Genomic DNA, 22,079 nt, shown 5'->3' on the forward strand with positions numbered 1-22,079 from the left:
AACCTGGCTCTGCTTTATTAGGGCCCAAAGTGATTACATTACATGTTGGCTTGCCTTTTATACCTGGGCCGCACACACGTGCGTACAGCCCAATGACCTCCTACAGTGGCGCCACCTGGTGGCTGGTAACCCCAAGTATACATACATGACACCCACCAGCAGAGAAGCCAATCTTCAGAAAATTTGATTCACTCCACGTGATATCAAGAAATAGCTGTGCACACCGGATATAGCAAAGGCTATGGGCCCTAACAACATCCGGGCTGTTGTGCTGAAGACTTGCGTTACAGAACTAGCCGCGTCTCTAGCCAAGCTGTTCCAGTACAGCTATAACACCGGCATCTACCCAATGATGTGGGAAATTGCCACAGGGCAAATGCAATCCGGCCAATTACTGCCCCATAAGACTACTCTCAATTATCAGCGAAGTGATGAAAGGTCTCATCAACAGTGCTATCAAGCGACATTTATTCACCAATAACCTGATCAACGTTGCTCAGCTAGGTACTGCCTGAATCAGGAGTTCCTCAAGGCAGTGTCCTCGACCCAACCATCTTCAGCTGCTTCATTAATGATCTTCCCTCCATTATAAGGTCAGAAATGTGGATTTTCGCTGATGATTGCACAATGTTTAATTCCATTTGCACGTCCGCAGATAATGAAGCAGTCCATGCCCACATGCAGCAAGACCTGGTTGAAATTCAGACTTGGGCTGAAAAGTGGCAAGTAACATTCACACCACACAAGTGCCAGGCAATGACCATCTCCAATAAGAGTGAATCTAACTACCGCCCTTTGACATTGAACGGCATTGCCATGGCCGAATGCCCCATCACCAACATTCCTGGGGTTCACCATTGACCAGAAACTTAACTGGATCAATCACATAAGTACTGTGGCAACAAGAGCAGGCCAGAGGTTGGGTATTCTGCAGCGAGTGCCTCAACTCCTGACTCCCCAAAGCCTTTTCACCATCTATAAGGCACAAGTCAGGAGTGTGATGGAATACTCTCCACTTGCCTGGGCGAGTGCAGCTCCAACAACACTCAAGAAGCTCGACACCATCCAGGACAAAGCAGCCCACTTGATTGGCTCCCCATCCACCACCTTAAACATTCACTCCCTCCACCGCCAGCATACCATGGCTGCAGTGTGCACCATCTACAAGATGTGCTGCAGTAAATCACCAAGACTCCTTCAGCAGCACTTCTCAAACCCATAACCTCTACCACCTCGGAGTGCATGGGAACACTGCCATCTCCAAGTACCCCTCCAAATCACACACCATCCTGACTTGGAAGTATATTGCCATTCTTTCATCGTCGCGGGGTCAAAATGCTGGAACTCCCTCCCTAACAGCACTGTGGGAGTACCTTCACCACACGGACTTCAACAGTTCAAGAAGGCACCGCCATTTTCTCAAGGGCAATTAGGGATGGGCAATAAATGCTGGCCTTGCCAGCGATGCCCACATCCCATGAATGAATTAAAAAAATATATTGGCTAGCACCTGAGTGAATATTAAGTTTAGTGGAATTTGTTAATTTACTATTAAAGAAAATCAGAATTTTATCACTGTCGATTTGTGCAGATTGGTTCATTAGGAGCTGTAGAGCTTTTATGTTGTGATGGAGTATGTATGTTTCATGCATAATTTCATTTGTCTGGGAAGGGTGGGAGGACTGGGCAAGATGTAAAGGAAAAGTGGTACTGGTGGGTTTCAGGGGGGCATGCAATTCAATGGAATTGATGGTTGATCACTTCTGCACATCTTCCTGATGCTTCCAAAGTGATAGGTCCTGTGCCTTTCGTTGATGTGTAATCCACATTTTCTATGCTCCACATACACTTTATCAGCTAGTCTCTGCAAATCTGTTTAGATGTTGCTATAAGGTGAATGCCATCAGCAAATCTGAAATAGTTTGAAATCTTGCCACACAAGGAGACTCTTCCAATATCATCTTTTAGTGCCAGATTCATTATCGCTTCCAGTACTAGATTAAATAAATCAGGCGACAATGTGCATCATTGTCTCACCCTGACTGTTGATCTAAACCATTCTGTTAGTTTCCTCTCTATTCTTACAACACTCAGGGACTTGTTGTAGATGCTTTATATCAATCTGACAAGTTTCTCCTGAATACCATATATCCTCAAGACATGCCATATTTCTCCTTGCCATACACTGTCACAAACCTGTTTAAAATCTATGAACATTGTTGTTAACAATGGATGTTGTGTTCTGAAAATGTCTTATCACAAACAGTTGATTTATTATACTTCGTCCTGGTCTGTAACCAAGGTGTTCTTAATGCAATACTACTGCTACGTATCTTTTCACTCTCTGATGCAGCGACTTAATAAATACTTTTCCGGATATACTCAGTAAACTGATTTCTCTGTAATTGCTGCATTTACTTATCATCTTTTTTTGAAGATTGGTATTATTATCACCTTTCCCCAGTCTCCAGGTATTTGCTTTCGTTCATGAATTTTGTGAAAAGTCTTTGCATCACTTTCTCAGTATGTTCCTCACCCACCTGCAACAAATCTGCAGTTGTATTATCAATATCAGGAACCTGGTTTGAATTAAAACTATGAATAGAAATCTTTATTTCGACTTCCAAGAAATATATCATAAACTCCCCTCCATTTGTACAGAGCAGATTCTCCAGAACTGATTCATCCCCCATCCCCCTTTACATCGTATAGATCTTCAAAATACTCATTATACTGCTTGCTCCTCCCCTGTTCATCCTCAATTATGTGGCCATTTTGGTCTTTCTCGGTGGCCATTTTAAATTTGTGAGATTTATTGGTGCCGAAATTGTCCCTCACCCGAAATGGGGCGCACGCAACCCGTTTTGAGTGTTTTTACTGCCGCAGTGGTTGAGGTCACCCCTTGAGCGAAATTCCACTCTTTTTTTTCACTCGGATCCGGAAGTTGCTCTTAATGGGGACGGATGTTGAGGCGGTGAGCACAGCAGAGGGACAGAGGTTGGGGGGAAGTGTAGTAACCACCGTGATGACGTCATCACAGCGCCGCACCATCACGGTTCTCCCCTTCATTTAAAAGGGACAGCTTCCGCGATGGTTTAACTTCAGTCCACTGGGCCACCAGGGGGTGTTTTGGCTGAGCCAGTGGCCTGGCACCCAAGAGGTGGTGTCAGGCTTGCTGCTGGCAGCCCGGCCGAACCAGGGGGCATAATTGTCGAACCGACATGGCAATCGGCTGACAAAAAAAAATGGCGGCAGCGGCAGTAGGTCCTCCCCTTTAAGGGGAGACACGCCGCCACTGCAGAAGGCCACAGCCTCACTGGACCACCACGAAAAAGCTTGTTTTGGCACCGCTGTGCGTGCCGAAGATTTTCACGGCGGAATTTCGCTGTCGGGAGGCGTAGATCAGTGTGCAAACTGTGATGTTGCACTAAACATGGATCGGCAGCAGCGGAGTGGTAGAGGGGTGACGGGTCACTGCCGGGATAACACGGGAGCAGAATTTTGATAATGACGACCATTACACGAAAAGTCGGTGGCCATTGCACTCTGCAGTGTGGCCGCCGCTTTCCGGTGTTAAGAGGCCTTAAAGAAAGGGGCAATTTCGGCCCCATTGAGTTCTCTTATCTTATGATATTGACCCAGGGCTAAAAATTCAATATAGCCCGGTTTGAGGCCGTGACACTGCCTGTTCACTAACTTTAGCGCCGGGCAATGTTTACCGCCTCCAACTGGGATATTCATTTTTAGTGCCCCAAGAGGGTTGTGGAGTGCCAAACTGAAGTATTCCTCTTAGGGTCCTAACGAGGCGGTAGCACAGGAGTGCTACTGAAGTTGAGGCGCTAGGATACTGACATCTTTGTGCCTAAAGAGGAGGTGAGGTGGACCAAGAAAAACTGCAAGGAAATGGAAGAAACGTTACCAACAGTCTTCTAGAAGTAAGAAAGGTAAGTAACTATAAATAAAGTGCAATCTGAACACTTACCTGGTCAGTCCTTCTGATATTGCCCCGGGATCCTCGTTGTAGTGCCTGCTTTCCCTGTTGAGAGTACGGCAGGCGAAGGCAGTCAAGTTGGTGAATGCGACGCTAAAAGGGCATTGCACGCATGTAACATCACTAAATGGGTGGCGATCGAGTGTGCAGCGCTAAATGACAGCACCGCCACTAAAACAGCAATGAAGTTCACGGCAGACTGTCATATTGCAGCGTTCAGGCAGTAGGTGCTTTGCGGCCCGTTAGCGCTCCTCTCGGGCGTTAATTGGTGCCGCTAAGTCAACAAATTTCTAGACTGTGTGTTGTTACTTTTGGTATAATCTTCTGCATCTTGGCCTTTAGCTTTATTTCTCTGGTTAATTTTTTGTATTCAGTCCTCATATTAAGACCTGCTTTCAGGCTCACATTCAGATTTCATTTTTCACTCAACTCGAGACTTCTGTTACATTTGTTTAAACATAGAAAACATAGAAACATAGAAACATAGAAAATAGATGCAGGAGCAGGCCATTCAGCCCTTCTAGCCTGCACCGCCATTCAATGAGTTCATGGCTGAACATGAAACTTCAGTACCCCCTTCCTGCTTTCTCGCCATACCCCTTGATCCCCCGAGTAGTAAGGACTTCATCTAACTCCCTTCTGAATATATTTAGTGAATTGGCCTTAACTACTTTCTGTGGTAGAGAATTCCACAGGTTCACCACTCTCTGGGTGAAGAAGTTTCTCCTCATCTCAGTCCTAAATGGCTTACCCCTTATCCTCAGACTGTGACCCCTGGTTCTGGACTTCCCCATTTATGAATGAGTACAATTATAAATGTTTAATAGGCAATTGTTATAACACAATTTGTTCTTGAAGTGATAGTCATTGTATCCAATAAATGTTCTATTTGGTGCTTTTAGAATTTGTGGCTCAACTTAAAATATTAGAATTAATTTTGAGATCAAACACCACGCCCCAGCTAATGTACAAGCCAACCAAGGATTTATTTTTTATTCGTTCATGGGATGTGGGCCTTGCTGGAAAGGCCAGTATTTATTGCCCATACTTAATTATCCTTGATAAGGTGGTGGTGAGCCGTGTTCTTGAACCACTGCAGCCCGTGTGGTGAAGGTACTACCACAGTACTGTTAGGGAGGTAGTTCCGGCATTTTGACCCAGCGACGATGAAAGAATGGCGATATATTTCCATGTCAGGACGGTGTGTGACTTGGAGGGGAACTTGGAAGTGGTGGTGGTAGAGGTTGCGGGTTTGGGAGGTGCTACCGAAGAAGTCTTGGTGAGTTACTGCAGTGCCATCATATCATCATAGGCAGTCCCTCGAAATCCAGGAAGACTTGCTTCCACTCTAAACATGAGTTCTTAGGTGACTGAACAGTCCAATATGGGAATTACAGTCTCTGTCACTGGTGGGACAGACAGTCGTTGAAGGAAAGGATGGGTGGGACTAGTTTGCTGCACGCTCCTTCCGCTGCCTGCGCTTGTTTTCTGCATGCTCTCGGTGACGAGACTCGAGGTGCTCAGCGCCCTCCCGGATGCACTTCCTCCACTTAGGGCGGTCTTTGGCCAGGGACTCCCAGGTGTCGGTGGGGATGATGCATGTTATCAAGGAGGCTTTGAGGGTGTCCTTGAAACATTTCCTCTGCCCACCTTGGGCTCGTTTGCCGTGTAGGAGTTCCGAGTCGAGCGCTTGCTTTGAGAGTCTTGTGTCAGGCATGCGAACAATGTGGCCTGCCCAACGGAGGTGGTCAAGTGTGGTCAGTGCTTCGATGCTGGGGATGTTGGCCTGATCGAGGACGCTAACGTTGGTGCGTCTGTCCTCCCAGGGAATTTGCAGGATCTTGTGGAGACATTGTTGGTGTTATTTCTCCAGCAATTTAAAGTGTCCACTGTATATGGTCCACGTCTATGAGCCATACAGGAAGGCAGGTATCATTACAGCCCTGCAGACCATGAGCTTGGTGCCAGATTTGAGGGCCTGATCTTCGAACACTCTCTTCCTACGGGGCTATGGGATACAACGGACATGATTTTTACGACGCGACAGCTGCAAGAAAAATGCAGAGAACAACACCAACCCTTGTATATGACCTTCTTTGACCTTACAAAGGCCTTTGGCACTGTCAACTGCGAGGGACTATGGAGTGTCCTCCTCCGTTTCGGCTGCCCCCAACTGCAGTGCATCTTGTAGATGGTACACACTGCAGCCAGGGTGCGCCGGTGGTGGAGGGAGTGAATATTTAGGGTGGTGGTTGAGGTGCCAATCAAGTGTTGTTGGACCTGCACTCATTCATGCAAGAGGAGTGTATTCCACCATTGTTGTACTTTGTAGATGGAAAGGCTTTGGGGAGTCAGGATGTGAGTCAATCACTGCAGAATACCTAGCCTCTGACCTGCTCTTGTAGCCACAGTATTTTTGTGGCTGGTCAATGGTGAACCCCCAGGATTTTAATGGTGGGAGATTCAGCGATGGTAATGCCGTTGACTGTCAAGGAGCGGTGGTTAGACTCTCTCTTGTTGGAAATAGTCATTTCTTAGCATTTGTGTGGTGAGAATATTACTTGCCACTTATCAGCCTAAGCCTGAATGTTGTCCAGGTCTTGCTGCATGCAGGCACGGACTGCTTCATTATTTGAAGAGTTGCAAATGGAACTGAACACTGTGCAATCATCAGCAAACATCCCCACGTCTGACCTTATGATGGAGGGAAGATCATTGATGAAGCAGCTGAAGGTAGTTGAGCCACGGACACTGCCTTGAGGATTATTCTACAGATGTCCTGGGGCTGAGATGATTGACCTCCAACCATCACAACCATCTTCCTTTGTCCTAGATATGGCTGCAGCCAGTGAAGAGTTTTCCTCTTGATTCCCATTGACTTCAATTTTACTAGGGCTCCTTGATGCCACACTTGGTCAAATGCTGCCTTGATATCAAGTCAAGGGCAGTCACTCTCACCTCACCTCTGGAATTCAGCTCTTTTGTCCAAGCAAAAGCTGGCGAACAGCTTAAAAAAAAAACCTGACTCACCCCAAAAATGCTGACAACTCAAGTATGGCTCTGACGTGTGGAAACAAGTATGTACATAGGCTATGGAACTTAAGCTGCCGGAGAAATAACATTCCATTGCTTGCATTGCAGGGAAGAAAAACATAAGTACATGAAAGCCTGAAGGAAGAAATCTAAATATTGAAGGCTCAAAATTGGTGGCATATTACGAAGGGGACCTGGTGACATGATCCCTGTAAACATTTGAACTTTTGCATAAAATGGCTTATCCTGGTTCATTTTAAGCATTTTATATTTCTGAACAACAGATTTTAAATCTAAAAAAAATGTAAAACAGTGACATCTTGATTTTCAACAGACTCACCACATTATCACTTATCTAAATGTTAGTTCAGTAGCCCCTCTCCTACATCCGCTTCACAAAGGCTGTCTAACCCCCTTTGGACCCAGTCGCAGAGCCATTGTACCTCATCTAATTCCCCAATCTTTTAGAGTCACTCTCTTCCCCAATTCTCCCAATTCAAATTGCACTCTCCTCCCTCTCCCCTATCAATTTCACCTGGCATTCTTCAACCTAGTTGCTACTTTTCTTCCACTCCCTCAGTTCAAGCTGGCATGCTTCCCTTCCCCTCCCCTCCACAGTTAATGTTGGCACTCTCCTACTCACTCCTTCTAAGTTAATTCTAGCACTCAATCCAAGCTCCCAGCTTCTCCCTAGTGCCCCTGCCCTCTCATTCTAGCCATCATAACCATCCAGTTCACTGCTTCCGTCTCCCCTTCAGTTACCCAATCTCTCGCTCCTTCATTGTCATCCATTGCCCCCTTTGATTACCATCCGTTCCCGCCTCCTTTTACTGCCATATATTCTCTCCCTCTTTGACTGCCATTTATGAAAAGAACTAATACCTGATGGCAGATCATCTCACATTTTTAAAGAAATTCTCCCTGTGATATATTCTTTATGGCATCACAAACACACAGACTTTATAAGATGGCTCCAATGCATCATGTGACTTTTATTGTATTTACAGCAGCAGTTGCATTACCACAGTAGTCCACTAGGTGAAGCAGTAGTCCACTGGATGGAGCTACATTAAACTTCTCCCTCCTTAATGAAGAAGTAATCATAACAAAATAACCATTATACATAATTTACATGGTTATACACAACAAAAGATATTGCCTAATTTTGCCATATTTACAAATCAAACTTAACCACTGATATTCTGTTTCAAAGAGGATACCTTTGCTCTCGAACAGAACTTTCCATACATGATATCGAACTTAAACTCATTCTAGGCTGAGCCTGAGGAGAGTTTTTCTCCAAGGGCAACCCTTGATCTACATTTGGACTCTCTACAACTTCAGACTGTTTGTCTACCTGACTCTGACTCAGACTTAAATCCTGACTTTCTCTTGGACTTGTTTCGAGTATATCTGATGTTGGATTTGCTACTGGTATTGTACTTGTAACAAGACTGTCTGGGGCCAAAATTCAGCACCGCTGGAAAGCTGGTGCTCACCCCGATTTTTTGGGGCCATTAGTGCCAAAAATTTTTCGGGGCTGGCCCGAACCATATTCAGCTCCAAAAGTGTAAAAATGAGTTCCAGCGCTAAGGAACCATTCCAAAGTGGATTTTTCAGTGGTGTGGCTGTCTTAATTGGACTGTAATTACCACAGAGAAATTCAGCATGCAGGTAAGGGTTTCTAACGAGCCAGCTGTAAAAAGGCTAGGCTTTGCAGCTAGGCCCTAAAGGGGGAAGGATGGTTGGAAGGATGGTTGGTGTAAGAGGTGCATGGAGAGCCAACAGGTTCACTGATCTGGAGCTGGAGACATTGATGGACAGTGTGGAGGACAGAAGAAGAATACTGTTTCCTGACATGGGGAGACCGGGCAGACAGGCAGTAAATAATGCATGGAGGGAAATTGCAGGGGAGACGTCAGGCATCTCCATATATGTGAGGACATCCGTGCAGTGCAGGAAGAGGTTCAGTGACATCATCCGGCTTATGAAAGTGAGTACCTTTTCCACCAACTGCTGACCTTGCAACTGCGAGACTCTCCTTCAACATGCTCTTATTTCCCATACTCACTGTTTAGTCATTCAAGGTGCATTTCATTGTTCATGCATCTATACATATATGTGTGTGTTCTTGCAATGGAGGCTTCCTTTCATCTCACACTTACAGCTGCATATCAGGGACAAACACTTGTGCACGCATTTCTCATGCATCATCACATGGTACTCACCAACCATGCTTTCTTTTGCAGGCCAAACTGGCTCACAATATAGCTGAGCAAAGGATGACCGAGGATGAAGAAACAGAGAAATAGGTTCTCATTCCTCTGGAGCAGAGGCCTCAAGCATTGGTCGGTGTCCTTGCTGCATTCCCTGTGGCTGACGGTAGTGCAGACGCCGATGTGGGTAAGTGAAGGCTATCCTTGAATGATTCTCTTCCTCATTGAAATGTGCCAGCGCCTACTGTTCCTTACGTTCGTGGAAGTCTGCTAGTTGCATCCTCCATGCCTTCATCCCCCACCGCTCCCTCATGGCAACCCTTCTCCCATTTATGCTTGCAGATGTCACGCCGCCTCCCCGTGGGTAGTGGGACTGGCGGCAGCGATGAGGGCAGCATTGGTAAGTGAGGCCGTCGTTGAATGTGCTCGCTACTTGAATGCGCCAGCGCTTACTGTGCTTTTCCGTCCAAAGGTGTACTAATTGCAGGCTCTATGCTTCAATCCGCCACCTCCCCCTCACGGCAGTCTTTCTCCCATTTATGCTTGCAGATGACACACCAAGACAGACACCTGTGAGACCACATGCAGACCTGAAGCGTAGGCTGCCTGATATCTCCCCAAGGAGATGAGGACACTGAGGTCTCCACTGATATTCAGTGCTCCCAGGCTCATGTCAAGAAATAATGAGGACGAGAAAGAGATGGATAGCACAAGTGTGTCACTGCTCCCAACCACATGCGCCAGCTCAGATATTGTTGGGAGTTGACATGGTAGGTAGGGTGGCACTGGGTATTGCACCAGGGACTAGTGGGCTGCAGCATGGTGATGGGGCTAGGGAACCTCAGGTGCCAACTCTCTGGGGGGGCGAGTCCGCACCAGAGTTCTGCTGAGGAGGACTCAGACAAGCCCATCGATGTTGTGCCTTATGAGAGCAGGGTGGAGGCCATGCATTTGCAGATGCTGGGGGCACTGACAAAGGTGCTAGAGAGGCTGTCGGAAGTGGTCAGGAGTGTGGAGGAGTGCGCCTCTCGAATACTCGACAGCTCTGCGCACACCATGGAGCCCATCATTGCCAGTGTGCAAGTGATGGTGGACTCCTAGCGTGTCCATATGGATCCACCTGTGATGCAGCCTGCAGGTGATGTGGCAGCTGCCATTTTAGAACAGGCGCGAAGGAACGAGCGCATCGGTGCTGCTTTGGAGAGGATAGCTGCTGCCCTGGAAGCGCAGACTGCTCTTTTGCTATCTGGACAACAGGCCACAGAGCATCTTAGTGCTGCCATGGAGCATCAAACCGCTGTCATCACTGGTGGATTTGAGACTCTGGCTGCTCTCATGCTGTCTCCGCTCGATGCCACCAGACACCTCAGTGTTGCTTTCATGGCTGGGTCCAACACGGCTGGCGGGGGACCCTCCGGTCTTGTGCCACTGCACCGACCTGACCTCCCTCAACTTGGTGGTGGTGGTCATGTGCTGCCCCCGGGGAGTGACGCAGGCTCCTCGGACCAGGATCCTGCTGATGTGCTCTCTCAGGATCACAAGATTCCTGGCCCCAGACCTTCCACTCTGCCAGTGATTCCACACATGGCTCCCCCCGAGCCAAGCCAGACTGCACCCTCCCAAGAGGGTGCTGGCCAGTCTGCACCCAGTCCTTCCAGGCCCAGAGTGTTCCAGGGCGTCCTAGAAGGACAGCTGGAGGTCCCAGACAACAACCACAGCAGCCTTCCCAGACCCATGATGCAGCCACAGCGATGACACTTAAGTGTTGTGTTAGGGTAGTCATGCGTTAGAGGTGTTATAGTGAGATGCACAGGGGTAAAAAATTGATTAGATTATTGTTATATATGTGGACTTGTATTTACTCTGTACAACCACCAGAGGGCTCATTCCCCAGAGTCCCAAGCGATCCCATAATCCCTTGGGAGCACAGGTATTTAAGAAGGCTTCACAGGTTGGAGAGGCACTCTGGAGACCTGCAATAAAAGACTAAAGTCACACTTTACTTTGAGCTCACAGTGTTCAGTCTGACTCTTTCTCCATACATAACAATTATTAGAATATTGTTGTTTGTTCTATTTTTGCAGTGATTTGGATAATTTGATAAATCTTTATATTTGGCACATATATCTGGCCAGGTGTTTCATCTGGGAGTGAGCAATTCTATGTGAAGGCATTCCTTGTGATGGCCATTGAAAGTGGGAGCTGAAGGGTCATGTGTGGATGGGATTATCTGAAGTGAGCAGCTATGAGATACAGCTGCACCTCCCTTCCAGGGTTGCGATGGGGATGATGCCTCCTAGCTCTGCGGTGACGGGGATCCTCCTCCTCCACCTGCGCCTCCTCCTCCTCCTCATCAGGTGGGAGTGCTGACTTGACTTCCAGCAGCAGTACCCTCATGATGGCCAGGTTGTGCAGCATGCAGCAGACCATGACAAATATGGAGACCCAGTGAGGAGAGTACTGCAAAGTGCCAACAGAGCGGTCCAGGCACAGGAACCTTTGCTTGAGAATGCCTATGCACTGCTTGATGATGCACCTGGTGGCACAATAAGCGGCATTGTATGCATGCTCTGGCACTGTCCTGAGGTTCCGCAGAGAAGTGAGCAGCCAAGTGGACAGGGGATATCCCTTGTCCCCAAGCAGCCAACCGCAATCCTGATTCTGCCAGTGAAGAGGGCGGGCACACTGGTCTGGTGCAGAATTAAGAAATCATGGCTGCTTCGTGGGTATCTCGCATCAACTGCCAGGATCCGATGCTGGTGGTCACACATGAGCTACACATTCAGCGAGTAGAAGCCTTTGTGGTTGACAAAGATCTCGGGGTGATGTGCTACCCTCAGTCCAACGTGTGTGCAGTCAATGGCACCCTGCACCCTCGAGAAGCCTACAATTCAGGCAAATCCGGCCTGCCACTCCACCTGTTTGTTCCGTGTCATTGGGAAGGAGATGTACTGGACCCTTCTCCTGTACAGTGCATATGTGACCTGCTGGATGCACCAATGTGCCAAGAATTGGGAGATATTGCCAACGTTTACAGTGGCAGACTGGAAAGACCCCGTGGCATAAAAATTCAAAGTGATGGTGACCTTAGTCTCCACGGTCAGAGTGGTCCTGAGCCTTGTTTGAGGCTGCAGATCTTCTCGCAGGACAGTGCAGAGCTCCCTGAGTACTTCTTTCCGAAATCTTAGCCGTCGCAGGCATTGCTCATCACTGAGCTGGAGTAAGGAGAACTGAGGTCTGTAGACCCTTTGAGGGTAGGGCCTCTTTCCCCCACGTCTGCGTTGGCCAACTCCCCTGGCAGATAACTGCGGGCCACCTCCTCATTCTCTGGCTCCTCTGGAGGCTCTTGCTGCAAAGGCTCCTCTCCCAGTATTTGGAGAGGGGGGTCAGCATCCCTCGCCTTCCTCCTGATGCCATCTCTCTCCTGGCCCTATCTGCAGATCTGCACACATCTGCACGCCCTTCTCTCTGTTGGGTAGCCATGGCTACTGCCTCCCTTGCCCGCTGCCTCTCTAGACAGTATTGATGGCGACGCCTTCTCCTGCGTGCCGTCCTGCGCCTGCCCAGGTGTATCAGGTGTTCCCCTGCCAACACTGATCCCATCCTCAGGGTGCACCCTGCGAAGCAGGTCTCTGGAACCCAGAATAAGACCAACAGCCTCCATTGAAGAGTCAGGCTGAAAGTCCTCCAAAAGTCTCTCAAAACCTCCGAACATCACTCAGCAGGTCCAATGTCGGCAACAAAATAAAAAGCTATCTGGCAAAAAAATGGATCCAATCATGGGAATAATCCAGCGGTGTTGCGTTTGTGGACTGACTGAGAAACCTCATGGGGGTACTGCCAGAAATAAATCTCGCTTTTCAGTGACCTGCAAACTGCTGTGGTCACCGCGGCATAAATGCCTTTATTGCGGTTTCACCCCGCCGAATCCGGCAGAAGTGCGCACCGCTGGAATCTCCCCCGACCTGAATATGGCTCGGGGAGGAAAAAACACCCGAACGTGATGGTACCAGTCCCTTCAGGGACAGCGAATTTTGGCCCATCTGACTCATCAGAAATAATCAAATCATTCCAACTTCCAACTCCTTCTACATCTGCAGATAAACTATGATCAATGTGAACAAACCTAACTTGTCCATAGAAACATAGAAACATAGAAAATAGGTGCAGAGCAGGCCATTCGGCCATTCAAGCCTGCACCGCCATTCAATAAGATCATGGCTGATCATTCAATCTCAGTACCCCACCCCAGCCTTCTTTCCATACCCCCAATCCCTTTAGCCGTAAGGGCCACATCTAACTCCCTTTTGAATATGTCCAACGAACTGGACTCAACAACTTTCTGTGGCAGACAATTCCACAGGTTCACAACTCTCTGGGTGAAAAAGTTTCTCCTCATCTCGGTTCTATATAGCTTACCCCTTATCCTTAGACTGTGTCCCCTGGTTCTGGAGTTCCCCAACATTGGGAACATTCTTCCTGCATCTAACATGTCCAGTCCCATCAGAATGTTATACGTTTCTATGAGATCCCCTCTCATTCTTCTAAATTCCAGTGAGTATAAGCCGAGCCGATCCAGTCTTTCCTCATATGTCAATCCTGCCATCCCGGGAATGAGTCTGGTGAACCTTCGCTGCACTCCCTCAATAGCAAGCACGTCCTTTCTCAGATTAGGAGACCAAAACTGTACACAATACTCAAGGTGTGGTCTCACGAAGGCCTTGTACAACTGCAGCAAGACCACTCTGCTCCTATACTCAAATCCCCTCGCTATGAAGGCCAGCATGCCATTTGCTTTCTTTATTACTCGCTGCACCTGCATGCCTACCTTCAATGACTGATGTACCATGACACCCAGGTCTCGTTGCACCTCCCCTTTTACTAATCTTTCAGCATTCAGATATTAATCTGCATTCCTGTTTTTGCCACCAAAGTGGATAACCTCACATTTATCTACATTATACCACATCTGCCATGTATTTACCCACTCACCTAACCTGTCCAAGTCATCCTGCACCTCTTAGCATCCTCCTCGCAGCTCGCATTGCCACCCAGCTTCGTGTCATCTGCAAACTTGGAGATATTACACTCAATTCCATCAACCAAATCATTAATATATATTGTAAAGAGCTGGGATCCCAGCACTGAACCCTGCGGCACCCCACTAGTCACTGACTGCCATTCTGAAAAGGACCCGTTTATTCCCACTCTTTGCTACCTCTCTGCCAACCTGTTTTCTATCCGCATCAATACATTACCCCCAATACCATGTGCCTTAATTTTGCACACTAATCTCTTGTGTGCGATCTTGTTAAAAACCTTTTGAAAGTCCAAATACACCACATCTACTGGTTCTCCCTTATCCACTCTACTAGTTACATCCTGAAAAAACTCTAGAAGATTTGTCAAGCATGATTTCCCTTTCATAAATCCATGCTGACTTGGACCAATCCTGTCACTGCTTTCCAAATGCGCTACTATTATATTTTTAATATTGACTCCAGTATTTTCCCCACTACCGACGTCAGGTTAACCGGTCTATAATTCCCTGTTTTTTTTCTCCCTCCATTTAAAAAAAAATGGAGTTACATTAGCTACCTTCCAATCCATAGGAACTAATCCAGAATCCATGGAATGTTGGAAAATGACCACCAATGCATCCAATATTTCGAGGGCCACTTCCTTAATTACTCTGGGATGCAGACTATCAGGCCCTGGGGATTTATCGGACTTCAGTCCCTTCAATTTCCCTAACACCATTTCCTGACTAATAAGGATTTCCCTCAGTTTCCCCCTTCTCGATCGGCCCTCGGTCCCCTAGTATTTTCGGGAGGTTATTCGTGTCTTCCTTAGTGAAGACAGAACCAAAGTATTTATTCAATTGGTCTGCCATTTCCTTGTTCCCCATTATGAATTCACCTGATTCTGATTGCAGTGGACCTACATTAGCCTTCACTAATCTTTTTCTCTTTACATATCTATAAAAGTTTTTGACTCAGATTTTATGTTTCCTGCAAGCTTACTCTCATACTTTATTTTTCCCCTCCTAATTAAACACTTAGTCTTCCTCTGCTGAATTCTAAATTTCTCCCAGTCCTCAGGTTTGCTGCTTTTTCTGTCCAATTTATATGCCTCTTCCTTGGATTTAACACTATCCCTAATTTCCCTTGTTAGCCATGGTTGAGCCACCTTCCCTTTTTTATTTTTACTCCAGACAGTGATGTATAATTGTTGAAGTTCATCCATGTGATCTTTAAATGTCTGCCATTGCCTATCCACCGTCAACCCTTTAAGTATCACTCGCCAATCTAATCCCAGCCAATTCATGTCTCAAACTGTTGAAGTTTCCTTTCTTTAAGTTCAGGACCCTAGTCTCTGAATTAACTGTGTCACTCTTCACCTTAATGAAGAATTCTACCATATTATGGACACTCTTCCCCAAGGGGCCTCGCACGACCAGATTGCTAATTAATCCTCTCTCGTTACACAAGACCCAGTCTAGGATGGCCTGCTCTCCAGTTGGTTCCTTGACATATTGGTCTAGAAACCCATCCCTTATACACTCCAGGAACTCCTCCTCCACAGTATTGCTACCAGTTTGGTTAGCCCAATCAATATGTAGATTAAAGTCACCCATGATAACTGCTGTACCCGATTGCATGTGTCCCTAATTTCCTGTTTGATGCCGTCCCCAACCTCCCTACTACTGTTTGGTGGTCTGTACACAACTGCCACTAACGTTTTCTGCCCTTTGATGTTTTGCATCTCTATCCATATAGATTCCACATCATCCATGCTAATGTCCTTCCTTACTATTGCGTTAATCTCCTCTTTAACCAGTAATGCTACCCCACCTCCTTTTCCTTCCTGTCTATCCTTCCTGAATATTGAATACCCCTGGATGTTGTGTTCCCAGCCTTGGTTACCCTGGAGCCATGTCTCCGTAATTCCAATTACATCATATCCGTTGACAGCTATCTGCACAGTTAATTTATCCACCTTATTATGAATGCTCCTCGCATTGAGACTCACAGCCTTCAGGCTTGTTTTTTTAACACTCTTTGTCCTTTTAGAATTATGTTGTAATGTGGCCCTTTTTGATTTTTGCCCTTGATTTCTCTGCTCTCCACTCTTGTTTTTCTCATTCCTACCTTTTACATCTGCCCCCTTTTTACTTCCCTCTGTCTCCCTGCATAGATTCCCATCCCCCTGCCATTAGTTTAAACCCTCCCAACAGCACTAGCAAACACTCCGCCTAGGACATTGGTTCCGGTCCTGCCCAGGTGCAGACCATCCAGTTTGTACTGGTCCTACCTGCCCCAGAACCAGTTCCAATGTCCCAGAAATTTGAATTCCTCCCCCTTGCACCATTCCTCAAGCCTCATTTTCATCTGAGCTATCCTGTGATTCCTGTTCTGACTAGCATGTGGACTGGTAGCAATCCTGAGATTACAACCTTTTGAAGTCCTACTTTTTAATTTAACTCATTGCTCTCTAAATTCAGCTTGTAGGACCTCATCCCGTTTTTCACCTATATCGTTGGTATCTATATGCACCACGACAGCTGGCTGTTCACCCTCCCCCTCCAGAATGTGCTGCAGCCACTCCGAGACATCCCTGACTCTTGCACCAGGGAGGCAACATACCATCCTTCTATTCTTCCTGGTAACTACTTTAACCTTTTATGGTGATGGTTCTTCACTCTCACCTTCTATTTCAATTTCACACTTCTCTCTCTTACTCTGCCTCTAGCATGATTCTCTTTCTGTCTTAATTGTTTCTCTTCTACTGATTGTGCCAAGTTTGGTTTTAACAATGAGAATCTGGTTTGTGGCTGTTGTTTGAGAAACAACTTTGCTGGTGTTCTACCAGGATTTGTATGAGCAGTATTACAATAAATAGTTAGAAAATTTGCTAGTTTTTGGTCTAACGACAACTACCATTTCCTTGGATTTGAATCCAACATTTGCTTGATGAGGGCACATTTTACAATTTGTACTGTGCACTCTGCTGCACCATTTGAAGCAGGGTGGTATGGTGGAACTTTGGTATGTTTCACACTATTTCTGCTCATTAACTATGCAAATTCTTCTGAACAAAATTGCGACCAATTATCAGATACAATTTATTCTGGAGGGCCATATGTAGAAAACAATCTTCGCAAATTGTCCAGTGTTTTACTTGTTATTTTCCGCATCGGAAATATATCCACCCACTTTGAATGGCTATTAATCATAATGAACAATTATTGTCCTTCTAGCTCAGCAACATCGATATGTAACATTTACTACACACTGTGAGGCCATTTCCATGGCTGTATTAGTACTGATGGTGATTTCTTGCTTGGCGATTGACATGGTGTACATTGACTAAGGATGTATTCTATGGGCTAGAACCTCCACTTTTGAACTTATCGCCCAAAAATGGGCGTTATTTCCATCGTTATTAAAAAAGGGTTTTCAGATCGTCGGCTTCTCACCCATTCTCAAAACACCTAGTTTACATTTTTGAAAATGGGCGTTACCGCAAGCGATATCAAATGGGCAGTAGCGTTAGGTTTTTCTGACCTTCTGCCATAAAGTGTGGCCATCCTTAGCAACGGCATGGCAATGCTCGATTCCCGCAATTCAGGAGGTCAAGGGTCATCATGACATGCACAGAAGGGGAGACAGAGAGAGAGGGAGTACAGAGGCACTGAAGCATGTGTGGCTGTGGTGTGTGCTTGTTTGGCTGTTGTGGGAGGAACGATGGAGATTCACCAGCAGCAAAAACCCATTAAGCAACATAGTTGGCACAGAGTTTTTGTCCAACAAATAACATATAAAATGGAAGGGATGGAGGAGGCCCTGGAGCTGGTAGCCAGGAACACTGGTGGCATAGGGCTCCCAGTGGTCCCGGAGCACCGCACTGCACCCCAAGGTGACGCACCACCATTGCCAACCACACATGAGAGCCAGCAGCAACATCTTGCTTATGGCTCGGAGCATGCTCCCAGCTCGGGACCGACCGCGCCCGTATCCGTCCAAGCAACACCAGCCATTACCACCGCCCCCCCGTCCCGCAATGAAGCATCGCCTGAGGACCTCCTCGGCCAGGCGGAGTCAGGAGGGGAAGGGGTAGAGGTGGGGAGGAGAAACGGGGGGTGGGGGGGAGGCGGAGGTTTGGTTTGTATAGAAATACTGATGATTTCAGACTTATGTTCAGTTTAAATGTTTTTATTTAACAAAATCTTGCAGCACATTGGCTCAGATAGATGCAACATTACACACTGGTGATTCCTTAACATCAAAGGGTATGATCACACTTAACTTCAACCAACGTAAACTTTAACTGTCACCAAGGTGATGTCCACCATTGATGTATGACCTGCACACCCAGCAGTGTGTCAGCCTTGTAAATAACACCAACGTTCTTTCAGGCAAAGCGATCACTGATGAGGTCCTGATGTAAGGCTCTTGCAGCTATAATGCCACCACAGGCCCTTTCATGCGGTCTACAGGGGGGGGCGCAGGGGCTTGGCTTCAGTGTCAGCCTGATTGTCTAGCCCGATGTCAGTGTCCGCCTCCTCATCCTCCTCTTCCTCTCTCTGGTGAGGTGGACTGTCAGACTCACCAGACAATTCTTGTCCCCTCCTGATAGCCAACTTGTGTAGCATGGAGCACACCACCACGAATTGAGCTACCTGCTCAGGGTAGTATTGGAGCTCACCTCCTGAGTGGTCCAGGCATCTGAAGTGCTGCTTCAGCACTCCAATGGTTTTCTCCACAATATTGCGAGTTGCTCTGTGGCTCTCGTTGTATCGCCTCTCGGCCTTGGTGTGGGTGTCACGCAGCGGGGTCAGCAGCCAGGTGACGAGACCATATCCTTTGTCACCAAGCATCCAGCATTGACCTTGTGGCTCATTGTTAAACAAGTCAGATACAATGCTCTCATGCAGGATGTGAGCATCATGGATGCTGCCCAGAAATTGAGCATTCACTGCCAGTATAATTTGCTGGTGGTCGACAACCAGCGGGACATTCAGGGAATGAAATCCCTTGCGGTTCCTGAAAACCTCAGCATCCTGAAAAGGTGCCCGCATCACGATGTGCATACAGTCTATTGCTCCCTGCACCTTGGGGAAGTTTGCATTTCTGGAGAAACCTAGAGCCCTCACTCTGTGCCTCCCTGGTCATAGGAAAGCTGATCAAGTCCTTCCTACGTGTGTACAGGGCTTCAGTGACCTGTCGAATGCAGTGATGTGTGGCATGCTGAGAAAGTTCACAAATGTCACCAGCTGTGGCCTGAAAAGTATCTGAGGCATAGAACGACAGTGCCGTGGTGACTTTGACCTCGACGGACAGTGCAGTACTGATGGTGCTAGCAGGTTGCAGGTCTGCCCTTATCAGTGATAACCTCCTTGTGGAAGCGCAGTCTCCGAAGGCAGGGGGTGTTGGGCAAGCCGTTGTAAGAATGCTTCTCCTTGTACTTGCGGGTTGTGTAACATCTGATCCATCTCATCTGTCTCTCACTTCGTACATTAGGCACATAATGCAGTGCAGCGTTCCTTCGGCGATGTCGAGTCTGCTGCATGTATTTTGTCACCGAGAGAGGATGAGAAAGGACAGGCCACATTGCAGTGGCTCTCTGTTTCCATCGATTGCACACAAACAAGGAATGTCCCGACGAGCATACCTTTTCAATTCCAATCGGTCACAGTGTGGTCATGATGTTTTTACAGATGTTCATATCAACTCCAATGACCTGCAGAGTACATCCGAAGTCCGCCGAGGTTGAAACACAGCAGCCTTTTAAAGGACGCAACATGTGATCTACAACTTGGCGTCCATAATGCTGTGATTCGTTCCGGTTAGTTCCATTCTTTGTGGACGGTTCTTTGAGCGAGCGATATTGTGTGCGAGATGGTGAAATTGATGATGGGCGATCTCCATGGTCACTAGTTTGGGTAAATATGCTCTTTATAACAAAAAACAGTTGCTGGGCGCTAATATTGAATCTCGGCGTTAATTCTGTGGGGAAAGTAATCCTGGGCAATATTATGGGCATTAAATTGACCCATCCTGCTGATTCCGCCCAAAACAAGTGGGCAGGCGGTAATATTTTTTCTCAGCATTAAGCACATGGGGAAAGTAACGCTTGGCGATAAGTTTCCGAAAAATGCCTGCCACTTTCCATTTTGTGCCAATGGGCGTTATACATAATTTCAGCGGTAAAATGGATGATAAGTGGGCATTAAGCAGGCAAAACAAGTGGAGGTTCTAGCCCTATATCTTTATCAAGATCTGGCCACCATAGGTAACTGCATGCAAAACTCTTCGTCAAGCACATTCCCAGATGCTAGTCGTGAAGATCTCCGAACGATTTCGATCTGAACTTATTTAGAATAACTACTCTTGCATCCCACATGATACAATCTTTATCCACTGATAATTCATTCCTAAGAACGAAGTATGGATGAATATCTTTCTCTGATACCTGGTTTGGCCAGCCATTTGCAATATAATCATACACCTTAGACAGAGGGACCTGGGGGTCCTTGTGCATGAAACACAAAAAGTTAGTATGCTGGCACTGCAAGCAATCAGAAAGGCAAATGGAATGTTAGCCTTTATTGCAAGGGGGATAGAGTATAAATGCAGGGAAGTCCTGCTACAACTGTACAGGGCATTGGTGAGACTGCATGTAGTTTTGGTCTCCTTATTAAGGAGGGATATACTTGCATTGGAGGCTGTTCACAGAAGGTTCACCAGGTTGATTCCTGAGATGAAGGGATTGACTTATGAAGAAAGTTTGAGCAGGTTGGGCCTATACTCTTTGGAGTTGAGAAGAATGAGAGGTGATTTTATTGAAACATATAAGATACTGAGGAGGTTCTACAAGGTAGATGCAGAGAGGATGTTTCCACTCATGGGGGAATCAAGAACTACGGGGCATAGTTTAAGAATAAGGGGTCTGTTGTAGGCATTAGGCACCCTAGGGCAACGGCACCTGTAGTATAAGGTTAGAACTATATGTAACTTGTATCATAAAATGGCTACCAGTGAAGCCTCAAGGGATTTCTGTTAGCTGAATTAGACCGCATTCCTGGAAACTGATAATTGTTATTTCCCACACACAGGAATAACAAGCAAATTCTGCAGGTGTCTTTAATCAGCCAGGCCTCAGGACTAAATGTTCTGGTGGAAGTAAGGACAATACGACTCGGTAACAGGATTAAGATAAGGAGGCTACCAAAGACAGCACCCAAGGACAGTAAGATAAGGGGAGCCTGGAACATGAGTCATTCCTAGCAACGCACCCCTTAGCAACACATCTCTTAGCAACACATCTCTTAGCAACACATGAGCCACTTTATGTTTAGAAACTAACTCTATCTATTGGTCTAATTGAATTTATAATCTATATGATGTAACTGTAGTAAACTGTTGTAAAACATATAAAGATCCATGAAACCCTTTGTTCTGCAGAGTGAAGTGCCTGGATCCAGTCCTGAGGCTTCCTCCCCGCTGGTGTTAATAAAGGCCGCATTGGCGTTGGAACCGACTCTGAGTGTTTAGTGATTCTTCTGATATAACACTAACAGGGTCGTCCATTTAGAACTGAGATGAGGAGGAATTTCTTCTCAGAGGGTCATAAATCTGTGGAATTCTCTGCCACAGAGAGCAGTGGAGGCTGGGTCATTGAATATATTTAAGGTGGCAATAGACAGATTTTTGAATGATAAGGGACTGAAGGGTTATGGGGAGTGGGTAGGGAAGTGGAGCTGTGCCCAAGATCAGATCAACCATGATCTTATTAAATGGCGGAGCAGGCTCATGTGGCTAAATGGCCTACACCTG

General features: G+C 46.7%; 1 long non-coding RNA gene across 1 annotated transcript in view; it reads left to right on the forward strand.

Moving 5' to 3' along the window:
* Positions 1–21,783, forward strand: part of LOC139263893 (uncharacterized) — a 40,203-nt gene extending 18,420 nt beyond the window's left edge. Inside the window, exons 2-3 of the long non-coding RNA XR_011593242.1 lie at positions 19,961–20,088; positions 21,708–21,783. This is a non-coding gene — a long non-coding RNA (uncharacterized lncRNA). The remainder of the gene's footprint in view (positions 1–19,960; positions 20,089–21,707) is intronic.
* The last annotated feature ends 296 nt before the right edge of the window (positions 21,784–22,079 follow it).

The sequence above is a fragment of the Pristiophorus japonicus genome, chromosome 5 (assembly GCF_044704955.1).
Source record: "Pristiophorus japonicus isolate sPriJap1 chromosome 5, sPriJap1.hap1, whole genome shotgun sequence".
NCBI lineage: Eukaryota > Metazoa > Chordata > Chondrichthyes > Pristiophoridae > Pristiophorus > Pristiophorus japonicus.